This window comes from Rhipicephalus microplus, chromosome 2 (genome assembly GCF_043290135.1).
Source record: "Rhipicephalus microplus isolate Deutch F79 chromosome 2, USDA_Rmic, whole genome shotgun sequence".
In the NCBI taxonomy this organism is placed as follows: Eukaryota; Metazoa; Arthropoda; class Arachnida; order Ixodida; family Ixodidae; genus Rhipicephalus; species Rhipicephalus microplus.
Window position 1 is genome coordinate 290670784 of NC_134701.1, and position 16611 is coordinate 290687394.

General features: G+C 44.6%; 2 long non-coding RNA genes across 2 annotated transcripts in view; one reads left to right on the forward strand and one right to left on the reverse strand.

Annotated features, from left to right (window-relative positions):
- The window catches only part of LOC119160086 (uncharacterized), a 91179-nt gene that overhangs the window by 63793 nt on the left and 10775 nt on the right, over positions 1–16611 (forward strand). The gene's annotated exons all lie outside the window — the stretch shown is intronic.
- Positions 2702–16611, reverse strand: part of LOC119160077 (uncharacterized) — a 343900-nt gene continuing 329990 nt past the window's right edge. Inside the window, exon 6 of the long non-coding RNA XR_012888404.1 lies at positions 2702–2988. This is a non-coding gene — a long non-coding RNA (uncharacterized LOC119160077). The remainder of the gene's footprint in view (positions 2989–16611) is intronic.

Sequence of the window (16611 nt, forward strand, 5' to 3'; positions counted from 1 at the left end):
ACCACCATCGCGTTCCTGCAGGGTACGACGCACGGATTGGCACCCCGCGTGCAGTGTACTAAGAGGGCTAAACACAGGACGGCGAAAGGACGAATCTTCGTATTTCGACGTCTTGTCGTCGGCGCTGTCTTCCCCCGAACAATTAATGTAAAAAGGAGCCCTACCAGAACTCTCGTACCTTTCACATGTGCACGTCTTTCTAGCAGTAAGTCCGCCAGCACAGTATACGACAAAGTCCTTGCAACGCCGCTATTCTGTAATCTAGAACATCTAGAACAAATGTCTTTATAGAAGCACAGTGACCGAACATACTTTCCTTTGAGGAATGTTTTCTCAGGATACCTTCTTCCATCACCAGCTATATACAGAAAGCGTTACTTACAAGAACGAGGAAGGCAGCAAAATTAAGCTGATGTGAATCTCCGGTTCGCTACGATGAGGTTAGAGGGAGAGATATACAAGTGCAGGAAGAACATTCCCGATGTCCCGCCCTCTTCCTTTGTATTTTCAGTGCAATGACTTCATTTGTTGCACTGCAGCCCTAAAAGTGAATACTCGTACGGACAGGCCAGTGTTATTTGCACTGAACTAGAGCAAGCGCATACTGAAAACTAGCTGCGGCTTCCGTGGCTTTGTAATGAGCACAGTGGCACATCACAACAAGTGTCCACAATGAATGCATTCGCTCATCGATCATGGCCACCAGGAAAAAATGGGGGGACCCTTAAGCTTCGCCTTTATGAGTTGAACGCGATAGCGAAATCCGGACCCTAGTGCACCCTTCAGCCGCTAAGTGCATACTTATTCATATGTTTTGTTACATACACACGCACGCACACAAACACACACGCAGTAGATTGGACCAGCGCGCGCTATTATCGTCGATTGGGCTCGTTTTCGTCGTGACACCTGTCGAACGAAATGCGTTAAAGGGGTCTTGAAACACCTTTTCAAGTAACCATGGAATTAATTCACTACAAGAGCTTATTGCCTCACGAATTCAATGCCGCAAAAAGTTTAAGAATTCGTCCAGTGCGAGGGTAGTTACAAAGGTTTGTCGCCTGCTGAAATTGCATTATCTCTTCTCTCGTCTCGACGAAAGCACTGGAAGCTAAGCAAAAAGGGGTGGCAGAGCTAAGAAACTACCACGCCTCGTGACCTAGAGCACTTTTTTTCTTCGAATGCGCGGCTTTTTCACTGTGATCGCGTACGCACGCATGGCAAGTAGCGGCCTCCCGCGGCTTTCTCGGTAACTTGATTGTTTGGTCACAGACGCACAGACAATTTTTTGATCACAACCAATGAAACTGACGCTGGCGGCGTGTTTTCTGCGCCACGAGCTCTTTCACCCTATCGCATTAAAACGACGGAGAGCGCACAATGATATGCCTCCAAGCATAGTGTTTCTCACAAATACCTAGAGGGAAGTGTAACGCCAACGTCTACGTGAATTTCTTAAGGGGCGATGTTCAACTACTGGGAATGATGGTATATGTGTCTGCGAAGCTTGTGTTGGTTGATGTTGAGCGAGGCTTCGGCTCAAAAGCAAGTACGACTGCGTAAATAAAGATTCTCTAAAACAAAACGCTTATAAGCGGATCTCATTCACGCGTAATATTATTTAAAATAAAAGTCCACTCACCTTGACGGCACAACCAAACAGCGAAGGAACGAAACAGACTACATAAACGAGGCGAAAAGAACGCTCAATTTGTCGTCTGGCTGCCAAGTTTAGCGGCCGTTGGTTACTTCCTACGCTTCGTAAAATTGTACATCAACGTAGAAGAAAGTTCTACTGTTAAAAAACACGTTTATGTGCTATGACAAAAATAGCTTATTACGCGCTTTTTTTAGTAAAAAATCAAACATTTCAACGTGAAGCCAGACGCGTTTTTGAGGTATACAAGTCTGAGTCAAGTTCGAAGCTCACATATCCCGTCATTCCCTTGTAATCAGAAACTCAACAGCGCCAGATTTCCATTTAGGTATGATTGTGAGCAACTGCATGCTTCCAAGAGACGCTTAATTTTCGTCTAAAGTAAATCTTGCAGTGACGCTTCAAATGGTAGACCGAAGGTTAAATATTTATCGTGCAATGAATACGTAACGCACTGCTGTTCTTGAGGGAACGTCCAGAAGTTATTCGATCATTCCAGCGACTATAGGCGGCGCGGTGGTAGGTCAAAATGGCGCACGAGACCGCGCTGATATAGTGCCTAAAATATACATATATTCTAGGCCATATAGTGCTGAGGTGCATGCGCTTCTCAGGCAGCAAAACTTGTCAGGCCCTCTACTTTTGTTGCAGGCCACGCTTCCTCTCGCTAAAGAGACGCATAGATGCTTGAATGAAAACGAATCATCGCTTATGAATACCGCGAGACCGAACTGCGTCGCAGACTGATCACCGTGTGCGAGGTTCGAAGGAAAGCTGCGTGGCGCCGCCTGCGTCGCTGGAATGAACGAAGAGTTACGTGCCATGGCATACATTTCAAGCGCATTACAATACAGCCTGTAGTATCTTGATGTGCCTGTGACCACAAAGCCTGGAGCCAATAATGCTACTGCGAATACTATGCACCGTTGGTATAACTTTGCTCTTAAAATAGAAAGCTACTGGTTGACATACATGCGATGCAGACATATATAACTCTATCCCTCTTTTTTGTATATAAAAGAAAAAAGCCCGAAGTGGCCGATATAAATGTGGAGTTCCCCACTACAGCGTGTTTTATTACTGTGTCCTCCTGGTTTTCATCGTAAAGAAGAGCCGGTCACTATAGAAGCTGTTGAACGCGATGTTTTGAGCTTTTTTGATGTAAGGCAAACAGACTTGCAGACAATTGTCGCACATCACATTGCGTCCGTGTAACTGCTTCCTCGTTTAAAAGCTCACGTTTCCTTCTGTCTCTTCGATTTCTTTTCTCCCTCATGAGTTCCCAGTCTTCGCACCGGCCAGCTGCCATTCCGTTCCGCCTTCTTACTTTCCTGAAAATAACAATACGTCCTACTATGTTTCGCTCTTTCGAATGATTTCAATTGCACCAGAGCGCCATAAAACGATTTCATTGCTTTTTGCCTTCTACGAAACCCAAAACCTGCATGCTAGTGAAAGGTACTTTTGCTGGAAAAAAGCGCCTTCGTCTTATCAACTCTCAGAAGCATTGTATTCTTTGATGTGCTTATTTCGCAATAATTGCTAGTGGGAAGTGAAATTGGCGCCGATAAAACAAGATCACCTGAACAACACTGAAACTTCTGAAGCATCTATAGAGATTCAGCGTTAACAGAACATTGGCGGAAAGCTGATGTTCACTCGATGTAGCTGAAAAAAGAAAAGTCATACAGATAAAGAAAAAAAAAACAAAAAGACAAAAAAGGGCTGGAAAATGTGCGCTGACAACGATACGGTACCTTTTAATTTAAAACGACACAGCTTTACTTCGAACACTTTTATTTTTCTCTATAAATTTTGTTTAGGGATCTCGAAGCGCAAGTCTTGATTGATTTCCGACCTGGCTGGTAAAATTCGGGGCTCCGATTTCTCGTTTAATAGAATTTTCTTCCCCCTGTTCCTTACCTTGTAACCGGATGCACAATTGTTTCTTCCAAGAACAAAAGAACAAACATAAAATGCACTCGGCTGTTTGCTTTGAACAACGTCTCCTCGCCAAGGTGGCTATTCATATAATGTTGATTATTAAACTCCTTGCAACCTAATCTCTACAGTTGACTTCGTTGTCTTGAAATATGAGATCGTTCACCGAGATTGTGCATTTATAATATCTGTTTGAATGTCTAACACGTTGTTTAATTAATATTTGTCTTTTATTTCTATATTACTGTCCTTTCAGCGAAACAATGTGGATTCTCAGTAGCTGATGTGCAAGCAAAACTAAATAATGTATGTAGAGTACCTTTGCTTTGTGAGGTGTTTCCCGATGTGCCAATACAAAATAAATTTCCTTTACAATAAATTCTGATTGTTTGAAAAGAAAACACTAAATATTTACTGAACTTCGGAAGCAAATGTAATGCAGCAACGTTTCACCGCGATATCACTTAAATGTCCACTCTGCGCACCGTCATTCATTCCTGGCGCATACATGACCGTGCATCAAATTTGGCAAAGTATGCAAAGTGTGAAGCTTTGTGTCCTGTCGTGATCAACACAATCTAGAGGAGACGGAAAAGTCGAAATTAAGCAGCTTGTTTTTTTGTTTTTTTTTGCTAGGCACAATATTAACTGACAGACAGTGAAAGGAAGAACAAATATTAGGGGACCCTAAAGCTTCGGCTTTAAGGGTTCTGTTTCTAAAGTGCGTACTTCAAACAGTGCATGAAACGTTTTTAAACTTGCTATGCACTCACTGCGTGGCCTTAAAACAGGTGCAGTAGCATGGGGGCCTTTTGTAGAGGGTCACTGATAATTTTTCACTCACAACTGACAATGCCGACGCCAGAATTTCTACGTAACGAGCTCTATAATGTATCGCGCTAAGTGAGAGAAGGCAGGGAAGTTTACAGGCAGAAGTCCTGTTGGCTATCCTACGCTGGGGAAAAGGGAAAGGGGAAGATAAGAGAGACAAAGGGAGCACAAGAAAAGAAAGATTATATCGAAGGAAAATTATCAGCAAAGACTCTTGCACTTGTGTGGTCCTGAGGGCCCATGGTCCTTAGGCAACACAATAGCACTTTGACTATCTTGTTGTCCTACGAGTGATTTGCACAGATTCTGCTCCAGCAGCACCTGTACAGAGAGCGGCCGATCGTCCGATCACCGCATCACACCCGAAATCATTCTTACTTCAGAGGCAAACAGGGGCCAGCGGCACAACAAATGATCAATGTGTTCTTCGGTGCCACAGATCTCATATGTGCCGCACTGTCGGTCACACAAATTAAAGTTTTACATATATGCCTTCGTAATCCCCAACCAAAGACGACAAAGAAGTGAGGCTTCATATCGACTAAGTCCGGCTGGTGGTCGTAACTGACAGTGATGCCAAAAAATGTATAGAGGGTGTTAATAATATTGATTGTATATAATGTAAATCTGAAGAAAAAAAGGGGGAATGAGAAAAGAACCTGCCGTCGGCAAGGACCAAATTTGCGATCTTCGAATAACGCCTACGATGACGTAAAGCATTGGGCACGTCATTCGAAGGTCGCAGCTTCAATCCCTGCCAGGGGCAAGTCCTCTCCTTTGCTTTCTTCAAATTTACATAGTCATTATATAATATACCTCTTTGATTTTTTTACTGCTGTCACAGACTGCTTTCTTTTTTACCCCCTTTACTACTTCTGAAGTGCAGAGTAGCAAGCTGGAGTTTCGTTGTTAACCTCCCTGTCTTTCCTTCGTCTTTCTCTCTCATCAATATTCAGCCTTACTGAGAAGAAAGTACATGGAGCTGCGCAAACTTCGTCCTTGTAGCTTCTAACTTGTTTGCGACTTGGATCGTGGCAACGGCGGTCGCGTTTCAATGTATACGCCTACGTAATATGCAAGAACACTTCTGTACCTATAGGCTTAAGGTCAGAGCCCCAACTGACCAGAAATAATCTAGTGGCCACCGCATTGACGTAATAATAATAATAATAATAATAATAATAATAATAATAATAATAATAATAATAATAATAATAATAATAATAATAATAATAATATCGTTACCGTTATTGTCGTCGTCGTCGTCGTTGTCGTTGTCGTCGTCGTCGTTGTTGTTGTTGTTGTTGTTGTTGTTGTTGTTGTTGTTGTTGTTGTTGTTGTTGTTGTTGTTGATTTACATATGGAACACGCACCACGGGAAACAAAGGACACCCTAGTGCGAGTTTGGACAGAATGCCAGCTAGCGACGGGGCTCAGTTCGATACAAGGCGCACTTTTCAGTCGGCGAATTACTGTAGCTGGCCGACGTCGCCGGCGGGTGCCTCCACAGCCGAAGTCGACGCTCGTCACGCGACTTTCAACTCAGGCGTGCGCGCCGCCATGCGCCGTTCCTTTGTTCCTGTGCATCCTTTTGGTGTATCTTTCGATTTCTATCTTTCTCAACTGAAAACGTTTCGCTCTTGTTTTTATCGCTGCTTCCTCATTCGCAATCGATAGGTCTCCGTATGGTCAGCCTACCACAGTGGTTCGTTCATTCCTCCACAGAGGATTGATTTGAAAAAAAGAAAGAAAGAACAGAAACGTCACTACTTACCAGCCGTAGCTGTTTCTGCTTCAAAAAATATAGCAAAAAAATATAGCGTGTAAACTATACCATCTGGTGCCATCAACTTGAATCAAGAATGACGAAAGAACACTCACGAACGTTTGCAGATGACGAGCCTTTCGCGACATGGTTGTGAAATGGGCTGGCTGACAAATGCGACAAAACTGGCTGAACTTAGAATCAGGTGTCAATATTTTAGCTGTATGCACGGTGTTCACTTTTTTATTCCAGTACAAAGTTGGCGGAAACAGAGCTCTTACCAAAAGTTGATTGATTCATTAACTGATTAAATGATTGATTGATTTGTGGTGTTTAACGTCCGGAAACCACCATACGAATATGAGAGACGCCGTAGTGGAGGGCTCCGGAAATTTTGACCCCCATTGGTTCCTTAACGTGCACCCAAATGTCAGTACACGGGCCTACAACATGTCCGCCTCCATCGGGAATGCAGCCGCCACAGCCGGGATTCGATCCCGTGACCTGCGGGTCACCAGCCGAGTGCCTTAGCCACTAGACCACCATGGCAGAACGCTCATACCAAAAGTTACGAATCCTCTGCATGTATGACCTTATTTATGCACTAAGCACCTTTGACGTCATATTTCCTGTCACTACAAAAAATAATTTTTCGAGTCTTAACATTCCAAAACCACTATATGTTTATGAGAGAAGCCATGACGGAGGGCTCCGTAAATTTCGACCACCTGGTGTTATTGAAAGGACACCTAAATTTAAGCACACGGGCCTAAAACATTTTCACCTCCATCGAAAATGCAGCCTTCATGCTTGGGATTGGATCTCACGATCTGTGGGTCAGCACTCGAACATCATAGCCACTAAAACACCATGTCACATTCCACTTGAAGAATACATCTGTTCACTTTTGGGGTATCACTTTCATAAACCATGGACAGTGTATAAATTATTCTTGATTGAGAGATGAAATGCAGGAATTGTATGTCCAGTTTGCTACTGTACGCATCAACGTTTTTAGAACGGTCGGTACATATGGAGGGAGAAATAAGGGAGTGAAAGAGAGATAGAGAAGTTAAGACAAAAGTGTAAACATTGCTGCTTTTCCAATGACGTAGAGGTCCTGAAAGTATTTGCGCATGCTTTTTGGCAATTCCTTAAACATGCATTGCCTCTCCTTTCTTGTGATGTACTGCCGAATTAGTAATTGTATCACCGCACCGAGTAGTCTTCCCAGAAACTTGGAACAGAAAGAAACGTATCATAGCATGTAATGTATTTTTGTTTCTTTTGTAGGCATCATTCTGAAGCGATAAAAACTGGACGTGAGGCAGCACAAATTTCGTATGCTCATATAGAAGGCGTCCGCATGCCCACGCTGTACGAGTAGTATACAGAGGACGCAACACCACCACAGATTGATTTGAAAGACACGCATCCGATTCTTCATTTGCACGAGGGCGAAGGGAGTCTGTGATTTTCACGCGGTGTCGTTGTAGTGCTTCTCGCTTCGCAATACTCTTCGGTATCGCGCTCCTAGAGACGAAGAGCGGCATGCGCGTTCCTGTGTGGCATATTTGCCCGGCCCTGCTCTCATCTGGCTGCCAGCAAGAGCCGACTCCTCACATCCCGCGCCTAGTTTGACGTAAACACGCAGAGCTCATCAGCAGCTGCTGTTTTGAGAGTATAGGAGGGTTGCACACGCATGCGTTTTTTTTTCTTTCATTGCAATTGCAATTATATAGGCAACTTCAGCTAGTATTTACCGTAGCCGCCACCACCGTCATTCACGTATGTTTATACGGGTTGTTTCAAGAATTGTGTCGATTACTTTTTTATAAATCAGCAAAAGGCGCTTATGCTCGCTGTCATCACAGTTGCTTTTTCTGTAGAGGCAGGAGTCTTAAATGAGGGGAAGACATCATATGTAGGAGTAATTATGAAAGTTTTTTTATATTTTAGTTAGTGGAGTTTGGCAGTTAAGTCAAACAAGAGAATTGGAGTCCTTCGTGCGAAAACCCAACTGTAATTTTGAGGATTAGGAAAAGCAGCTTTTAGTAGTTACTGCGAAATAATAAAATTTTCTAAAATCCTGCGGCGAAATCATCACTAAAAAACCGATGAGTGCAACAAGCAGTTGACTACAATGACGTCAGTGTTCAAAACAGCGATTACAGTGGTGCAGTCCTTCCCCTTTCGTTAACGAATGTGCGCCATGCGTGCTGTAATTGCAAACGCAGCCCACACATCCACACAATGAAGTTGCTTCACGGTTGATATAACAAAGCTCCCTCACTTTGGACCTCTCAGAAAAATAAGGCAGTTGCGCTCTTTCGCGTTTGGGTTTCGGTTTCGCCGCAGAATTTAGCAGAATTTCATTCATTCCCTATTATTGCTAAAAGCCGCTATTCTAAAATCTCAAAGAGCCAATGGGTTCTTCGCATGAAGGGCCTAAATTCTCTCTTTCACTTAACTGCCTAACTTCACTAGATAAAATGTTAGTTTGTGTGTTTCCTAATTACAGTTTCAACAGATGTCTTCAACGCTCTTACTATGCCGGCCACTACAGAAAAAGAAATTGTAAATACGGTGAGCAAATAGCGCTTTATGCCCATTTTTAAAGAATATTGGATACATTTCTTGAAACCCTCTATATATACAGGAAAGGGTGCGCTAGCCTCTTTATGCGAAGTGAACATCGTCTTTCCGGCCGGGGTTGTCTGCGTGCGTGCTTATCTCGAGAGCGAACAAGGGAGAGGGGCGCTTATGGCGGCCACGCTATTGCGGCCAGGACCAGCGCGCGCTTTGTGCCCCTACAGCAGGCGGGAGCCTCTACGGGCTGCGCTCTCAATACGAAAAAAAAAAAAACGGTACCAAAAGTGTACCTGGAGCGACCGTGTTCTCTTAAGGCGCGTTTGCACTATAGAGAAACAACACCGATTTCGGTCGGCCGACTGTCTTTGGGAGTGTCTTTTGTCTTGCTATATTTACACTACAACGACACAAACAGTCCACCAATGGTCTTTGGAAGACTGTGTCTGTGTCTTGTCGTGCTCACGGCCTGTCGTTGGCTAAATGTGTAGTCGCACTGGAGGCATACGCAGCGATACCGACTAAACTTGCACACCAGCACATAATTTTCAGCCATGCTCTCTGCTCTGCTATTGTACCTCTCCGGCTACGCGGCCCAGCCCCCGCTGTATTCCACGGCGCCGAGGGACGGGGGTGGGAATTCACGAAAGAAAAGCGAAGAAAATATTTGCGTGGGGTGTAAAAGATGCCTAATCAAACGCTGTGGAAGCTTCAGAGGGACATTGTCATCTCCCCCAAGATTTTCCCCTTCGTGGTCGCTTGAAGCGAAGACGTGGGTAAATTTTTTCTCAGCCACAGATCTGACCACGACACGCCGACAACAGGTCTGCGAGTGCGTTTTGCTGTTGCTTTCGATATGTCGTTATGTTGCACTGCAACGCCATGATGTCTTGAGGCGTCGTCGTCGGCCTAGTGTGACCATGGGTTCTGGCGACTTCGTCGGCGGGCCAATCATCGGCCGATGGTCTCTCTCTGTCTTGTGTCAGAGTCGTGTCGCTCTAGTGTAAACGCACCTTTACATCAGCGTTTTGTAGAGTTACGCGAGATTTGATTCTAGTCTTGGTCAGTAAGACATTGGAGTATGTTGCTGCATAACTCATTGCTTCGCTCTTTCGGTTAAATAGTGACTTTTTTTTTTTACGCTCTCTCACAGCTGCTTCCACCCACACCAAGAAACACGGGACGTTTCTCATTAAGGTCACCGGCTAGCCGAGGAGACTGACAGCATCATAGGCTTTTGAACACGTTTAAATACGATTACTAAGAAAGGGAAGAGAACTTTCGCGAACCAATAGCGAGGATGGTGAGATAACCGGATTAATGATCAAAAATGACAAACAATTAACTGCGCAAATATTCGGTGTGGTCACCAATTAATTACGATACGGATTAGTACTTGCTGTCACATTCAATCACTTTCTCCTTGCACTGATCTGCGAAGAAGAGTTAGCGCAACGTGAACTGGTGCGAAGTTGTGATGTTCCCGCATTGGATGAGCGAGGCAGGGCCACCAACATTGAAGAAGAGAAGGAAAAGCCCATTGTCAAAATGTGTCTTGCTTCAGCTGGTGGGCGACAACAAAAACGTAGTAAATAACTGTGGTGGTGGTGCTGAAAAACATATATTGAAACTATTTACAAGTGAGAGAAAGGGGTGGCGTCAAGGGCCCATCTTGTACAAACTCTAGGAGGAGTCCCTAGTCCGAGGCCCTGTGGCTTTCGCGGCGGCACGCACACTGGCCAAGAGGGCTCTTTGACCCTTCAAAGCCGAGCAGCCGAGCAGGGCAGCCTCCCTGCTCTCTCGGGTATGTGTTGAAGGTGAAGTGACTGAGGGGGACGCCGGATTAGATGGGCATGCCCACACAATGTGGAAAGTACCCGCAAACGAATGATCACAGTGTGGCAATTCCGCAGAGAAGGCCGGATTGGAAGGCCCAAGTATTGTCGGGCCCAATAATGTGTGTGCATGTGATTGTCGTGTATGTGAACGAAGGCGACAAGTAATGATGAGTACCACTCGGAACAGGCACGAGCGCGAGTGTGAAGTAGCCCATGGCTCGACGCGCGTGACACGAGCCGTAAATGAAGGTGGCAGTTCGATAAGCTGGCAATGTTTGCGTGGCTACGTGAAAAGAATGTCGCATCCGCAGCTTCGTACCGTCGGCACGAAGCATTGGACGTTCGGTTCCGGCGACCGTGAGGCTGACACTTCGTGGCGTGGCCGTTGGCCTCGACGAAGCTCAAAAAAGGCTTCTGGCAAATGCCTCAGCCTCTTTCGGCAGTTACGGGTACATCGGCAACAGTCCCCCTTCATACTTCGGCCAGCAGCTATCCCCAAAAAGCCACGTCATCACGCCGAGCAGAGGACTAGCCGACGAAAACGTACCACCAGGTCAATGATGCCGAAAAGGAAATAAAAGACTTACGGCAGCGTGGCTGTCCATTAGGATTGATTGATTGATTTGTGGGGCTTAACGTCCCAAAACCATCATATGATTATGAGAGACGCCGTAGTGGAGGGCTCCGGAAATTTTGACCACCTGGGGTTCTTTAACGTGCACCCAAATCTGAGCACACGGGCCTACAACATTTCCGCCTCCATCGGAAATGCAGCCGCCGCAGCCGGGATTCCAACCCGCGACCTGCGGGGGCTGTCCATTAGGAATAGAGGGCGACAGCTGAAGAGGATCATCGGCTACTTCGGCCGTGGACCCTACACAACGGAGGTTAGACCGACGGTGATTTACGAAATCAAGTAAGAGTGCTTCATTTGGACTGGGACTATGGTTCGACTGCAAGGCCACAGTGGCCAAAGTTGGTAGAGACTGTAGATATATGTAGTGAGGAGTCAATACTACATTGCAACTTTATTTTTGAATAGCAACATTCCATGCACGTTTTTTATTCTGGTTTGTTTATAGAGTGTTCAGCTTTTCTCTTGTTATTTTTGGTAAGTAAATTACGTTTGTTGTGCCTCCCACCATCCTCTCAATTCATGGCCGACAGCATAAGCCTCCGAGATTCACGACAGTGATCAACATGACATGTGATCGTTCATCCAAGCCTGTTCTTTGAGGCACTCACTGGAGGAACCATATCGTGAAAACACGTTACACTGCCTTGACAATGTACATCAACACAAGTATTGAAATAACGATCGTAGAAGAATCCAGAAAGTTTTAAAAAGGGCGGCAACACCACAGCACTAATTTAACAGAAATTCGGAACGAACCCTGGAAAGTATGAACTTAGGCAGCGTATTCAACCGAAGCGCTCTATATTTTTGTTGCTTACTTTTTTAGTTTACTTCTCGCTGCTCCACCGTCGCCTTCCCACGCCCCTGGGGCCAGAGTTTAACTGAATGGCGGCTTCCAAGCGCGAGCCGACGGATTTTCTGGCAACAAAAGGTGCTGGCAGCCCTGATTGATTTTAGTCGCGCCAAGCAAGCACAACAAGAACAAGCACAGAGTGCAAGAAACACCCCTCGCCTCCTCCCCAGCAACGTGGCTCGAACAGTTTGGCGCCCCGCGGTTATTAATGGTCTTTTTGAGGGCTCCACGACGAATAACCACCACCACACGCCATCGTTCGGCACAAGGCCTGTGACTAGAAGAACCAACGCTGTTCGTAAACGAAAAAGAAGAAAATACCCAGGTGCACTGCCGTTTCTATGGAATAATTTCTTTCTTTTCGCCCTAACATCTTGTCTTACGAGCTTTTAGAGCAACAAAACTGCAATTTTACAGAGGCATACTGCGGAGAAGGCCTATTTGTCAGGCCCGAAGGAAACAAGCTCGCTTTTGACGCACTATACCACTCCAGATTTGCGCCCTCTGACAGTTTTTCGTCATTAAATTCTTCTCACGCATGAACAAATATAAGTTAACATTTTCACGACGTAAGGAAGCACCATCTTAGACAGACAAAAAGGAAATGGCCAAACCGACGTCAGGATGATTGTCAAAAGTGTTGCATTTGACATTTAGGAATCTCGATACAGCAGAATGCAGGTAAAATACGACAATGCCATACTTCGCTTGAACCTTATTTATCTGAATTAGAGTTTTACTTTTCACTGTCTTCCTGTCAGTTTAGCGTGCTATCGTTCTGCCATTTTCCTTCCACGAGCATCATACTAGAGAGCGGCAACGAGCAACACTGTTGGCAAACTATGTAGACAACATTGACAAGATTGAAGTTAGTGAGCACACAAGCGAAAGCGCTCGCCAGGAATCACTTATCAACATTAGTGTCAGGAGGAAAAGAGAACGCATTATATTTAACAGCAAACTACTATCAAACAGATCACTGACTGCTAAATTTGACTTATTTTTCACTTGTATACTCCTACTTCTATATTCAAAGTATTCGCATATAAAAGAACCCCCATTTAGTTTTTGCACCCAGAAAATAACTAACGGTCAAGTCTTGCCCCCATGATCGAAGTCCTTTAGTGGAAGAAAAAGGTGTCTGCGCACGTCCGTAGCAGCACTTAATACCGAAAGCTGAATCTTTAGTAGCTGGGACATTGAAGAAGGCTAAGTGGCTAATGCTTCAGCAATGCAAAAATATTGAGGTTGATTCTTGGTATTAATTGTGACAGTTACGAGAAAGCGCAATAATTGTTTTTTGCGTGCTCAGGTCTACCAACTGCTTCTGCTTCTATTAAAGCCACTTCCCCTTTTCTCCAGCATCAACGACAAAGTTAAAACCTACCGGTTTCCGACATCTCGCTTCTACAGCTTTTTTCACTCCTTGCCCAATTTGACTTCCACTTCTCAGCTGCCACGGCCAAAAGGTGCTCCTTCGTTTCAGTTGCACATATTCCTCCACGGTCATAAAACGGCCCACGCAAGTCCTCTAGCTTTCACGATGCGAGCAAATGCTCAACTAAGGGACGCCTGAGAAGCCCATAATCTCCCTCCAGCATTTGCCTCCAAAGAGACGTTGCTTACTTGCCATGACATTTGCGGGCATTTTACGTCGCCAGACACTCCCACGTTCATTGCGTCGGTCCACTCGCAGACGCCAGGTTCTATAGCGAAAACTACAAACTCTAACTTTTCTCTTCCTTGGCATAGTTCTACAAAATTCACCCGAGCATGTAACCCTACTCCGCCTGGCAAGCTTTGTTCGGTCAGCAAAGTGGAACTGGACCACAACATGTGGCGGTGTAAGAGCCTGAATGGGAATCACTTCCCTCACCTAAGCCTTTGTATTTATTTAGACTGCCGATAGCTAGCTCAGTGACAAGTTATTATTAGGGATAAATAAAGCTGTTTTTCTCTCTCTCTCTTTCGTCGCATAGCTTCGGCGTTCCTCCATCATTGATATCGTACAAAATCACGTTTACCAACATATTTTTTTCATTAACAATGAAGCCGTTCAAGCTAGCCGTTATTCGGGTGGCATACCAATAAAGTATCACAACTTCAAACAGTTATGCGCAAGAAAAATTTGGTGAATCCCCCTATTCACCTCTGCTCTACTAAAAATGAAGCTGAAAAATCAGGTGACTGTTGGGCTTCGGCTTTGAGAGCTGAACGCGATATCCACTTACTGCCTCAGTAGAAGGTACTTCAACCACTAAATACATATTTTTAATGTATGTTTTTAGTCGAGAAATTTCAGTTTGGATTACTATAACATAATCAATAAAGTTTAAAATGACTTGCGCTTGTGAAGCTTTGACATATGGGTGCATTCTGTCTAATGGGAAGCATGCTTTAAACCCCGAACAATTATTAGCATGCAATCTTTTCTAACTTGCCATGCTGGCACGCACACTAACGTGTGTACCTAAAGTGGCCGGCTTTAAAACCCGAAATCGTTTTGATAATGGCGGGTTATGTCGCCCGATGACAATTTCCAATTGTAACACGTAATATTGCTGCAATGTTACATGCTTTATTGTGAACCCAGTATAAAGAACGCGTGTGTTTTCAAAACGCAAATGTTATTTTCACCGTATTTCCAAGCAGCAGAAGTTATTTCCACTGTATTTATAAACATACGCGAGACTTTGTGGTACCTACCAAATGAATGAAGAATGCAAAGGAAAATCGGACACCTAAAACAAAACATTTTTTCCTGCATTAACAAGTTATTCTTTCACAGTACCATCCGTCCGTCCATCCATCGATCCCCATTTTGCTGTCTCTCATAATCATAAGGTGGTTTTGAGACAAACTCCCGTCCGTCCGTCCGTCCGTCCGTCCGTCCGTCCGTCCATCCATCCATCCATCCATCCATCCATCCATCCATCCATCCATCCATCCATCCATCCATCCATCCATCCATCCACCCATCCACCCATCCACCCATCCACCCACCCATCCATCCATCCATCCATCCATCCATCCATCCATCCATCCATCCATCCATCCATCCATCCATCCATCCATCCATCCATCCATCCATCCATCCATCCATCCATCCATCCATCCATCCATCCATCCATCCATCCATCCATCCATCCATCCATCCATCCATCCATCCATCCATCCATCCATCCATCCATCCATCCATCCATCCATCCATCCATCCATCCATCCATCCATCCATCCATCCATCCATCCATCCATCCATCCATCCATCCATCCATCCATCCATCCATCCATCCATCCATCCATCCATCCATTCGTTAGATTTCAATCGACCAAAGGATCAAGCAGTATTTCATACAGGCTACTGAACAATCGACCACATGCATGCTATCAATCAGGTGATAGAAAATTGCTCAGAATGCACCCAACCACTATACACAGGCTTCATAAATTACGAGAAAGCATTTGCTTCAGTAGAGACATCAGCATTCATGCAGACACGGCGGAATCAGGGCGTTGACGAAGCATATATAAACATCCTCGAAGAAATCTACAGCGGATCAACTTCCACAAAGACAGCGACGGAATACCAGTAAAGGAGTGTGTAAGATAAGGGGATACGATTTCCCCCGTGCTGTTTACCGCGTGCTTATAAGAGATTTTCAGAGGCCCATAATGGGCAGAGTTGGGAGTACGAGTTAATGAAGCAGTAATGCATACACTGTAACCTCATAGCCTGCGCTTTACCGGTGACATTGAAGGAGGAGGAGGAGGATGAACAGGAAGTTTGCTGAGTAACTCAGGGGATGAATCCTAATTCATGATTACTGAATTATTGAATTGAGTTTATTGCGCTACAAGGTTGCAAGGAGGGCAGGCAAAAAAGCTGCACTGAGCAGCTTCAGGGGAGTCTGCCCACCTCACACACTGAGTGGTTACAGCAGTTCAAGGCATGCCCTATTCGTAATGCATAAAAAGAACAGCAAAAACAGTAAACAAACCCGGCAATAAATAATGAACAAGGGTATTGTGTAAACATTTAAAAACCAAGAGAAAAAATACCCTTAATGGTGATACCAAAAAAATAAAAAAGAACTAACAGATGAACCTTTGGCAGCACAAGCAATCATACAAATTTGTCACGTAGGCTTTTTAGCGACAAAGTGGATACCGTCTAGACCTTTTTCTTTGTGTAACCGATTTAAAATTATCGGTAAACAAAGCTGTGGCATTTGGTCACCGTATAGAGTTCTATTTTTCTTGAAATCCAAGGTTCTATATGACGAAACCTATAAAAGCAATTATGTTACTGTAACCATGCCAGTTCTATTAAAGAGTCATCATTTTTAATTTTGCCCAGTCTATACATGAGAGAAAGCCTAGCTGTGTACAAAGATTAAACATTTATGGTACTAAGCTTTATGAACAAAGGATATGGCACCCTGGAAACAAGGCGTATGGCTCTTTTTTGTAGTACCACGAGTCGCTGAATATTTTCGGCTG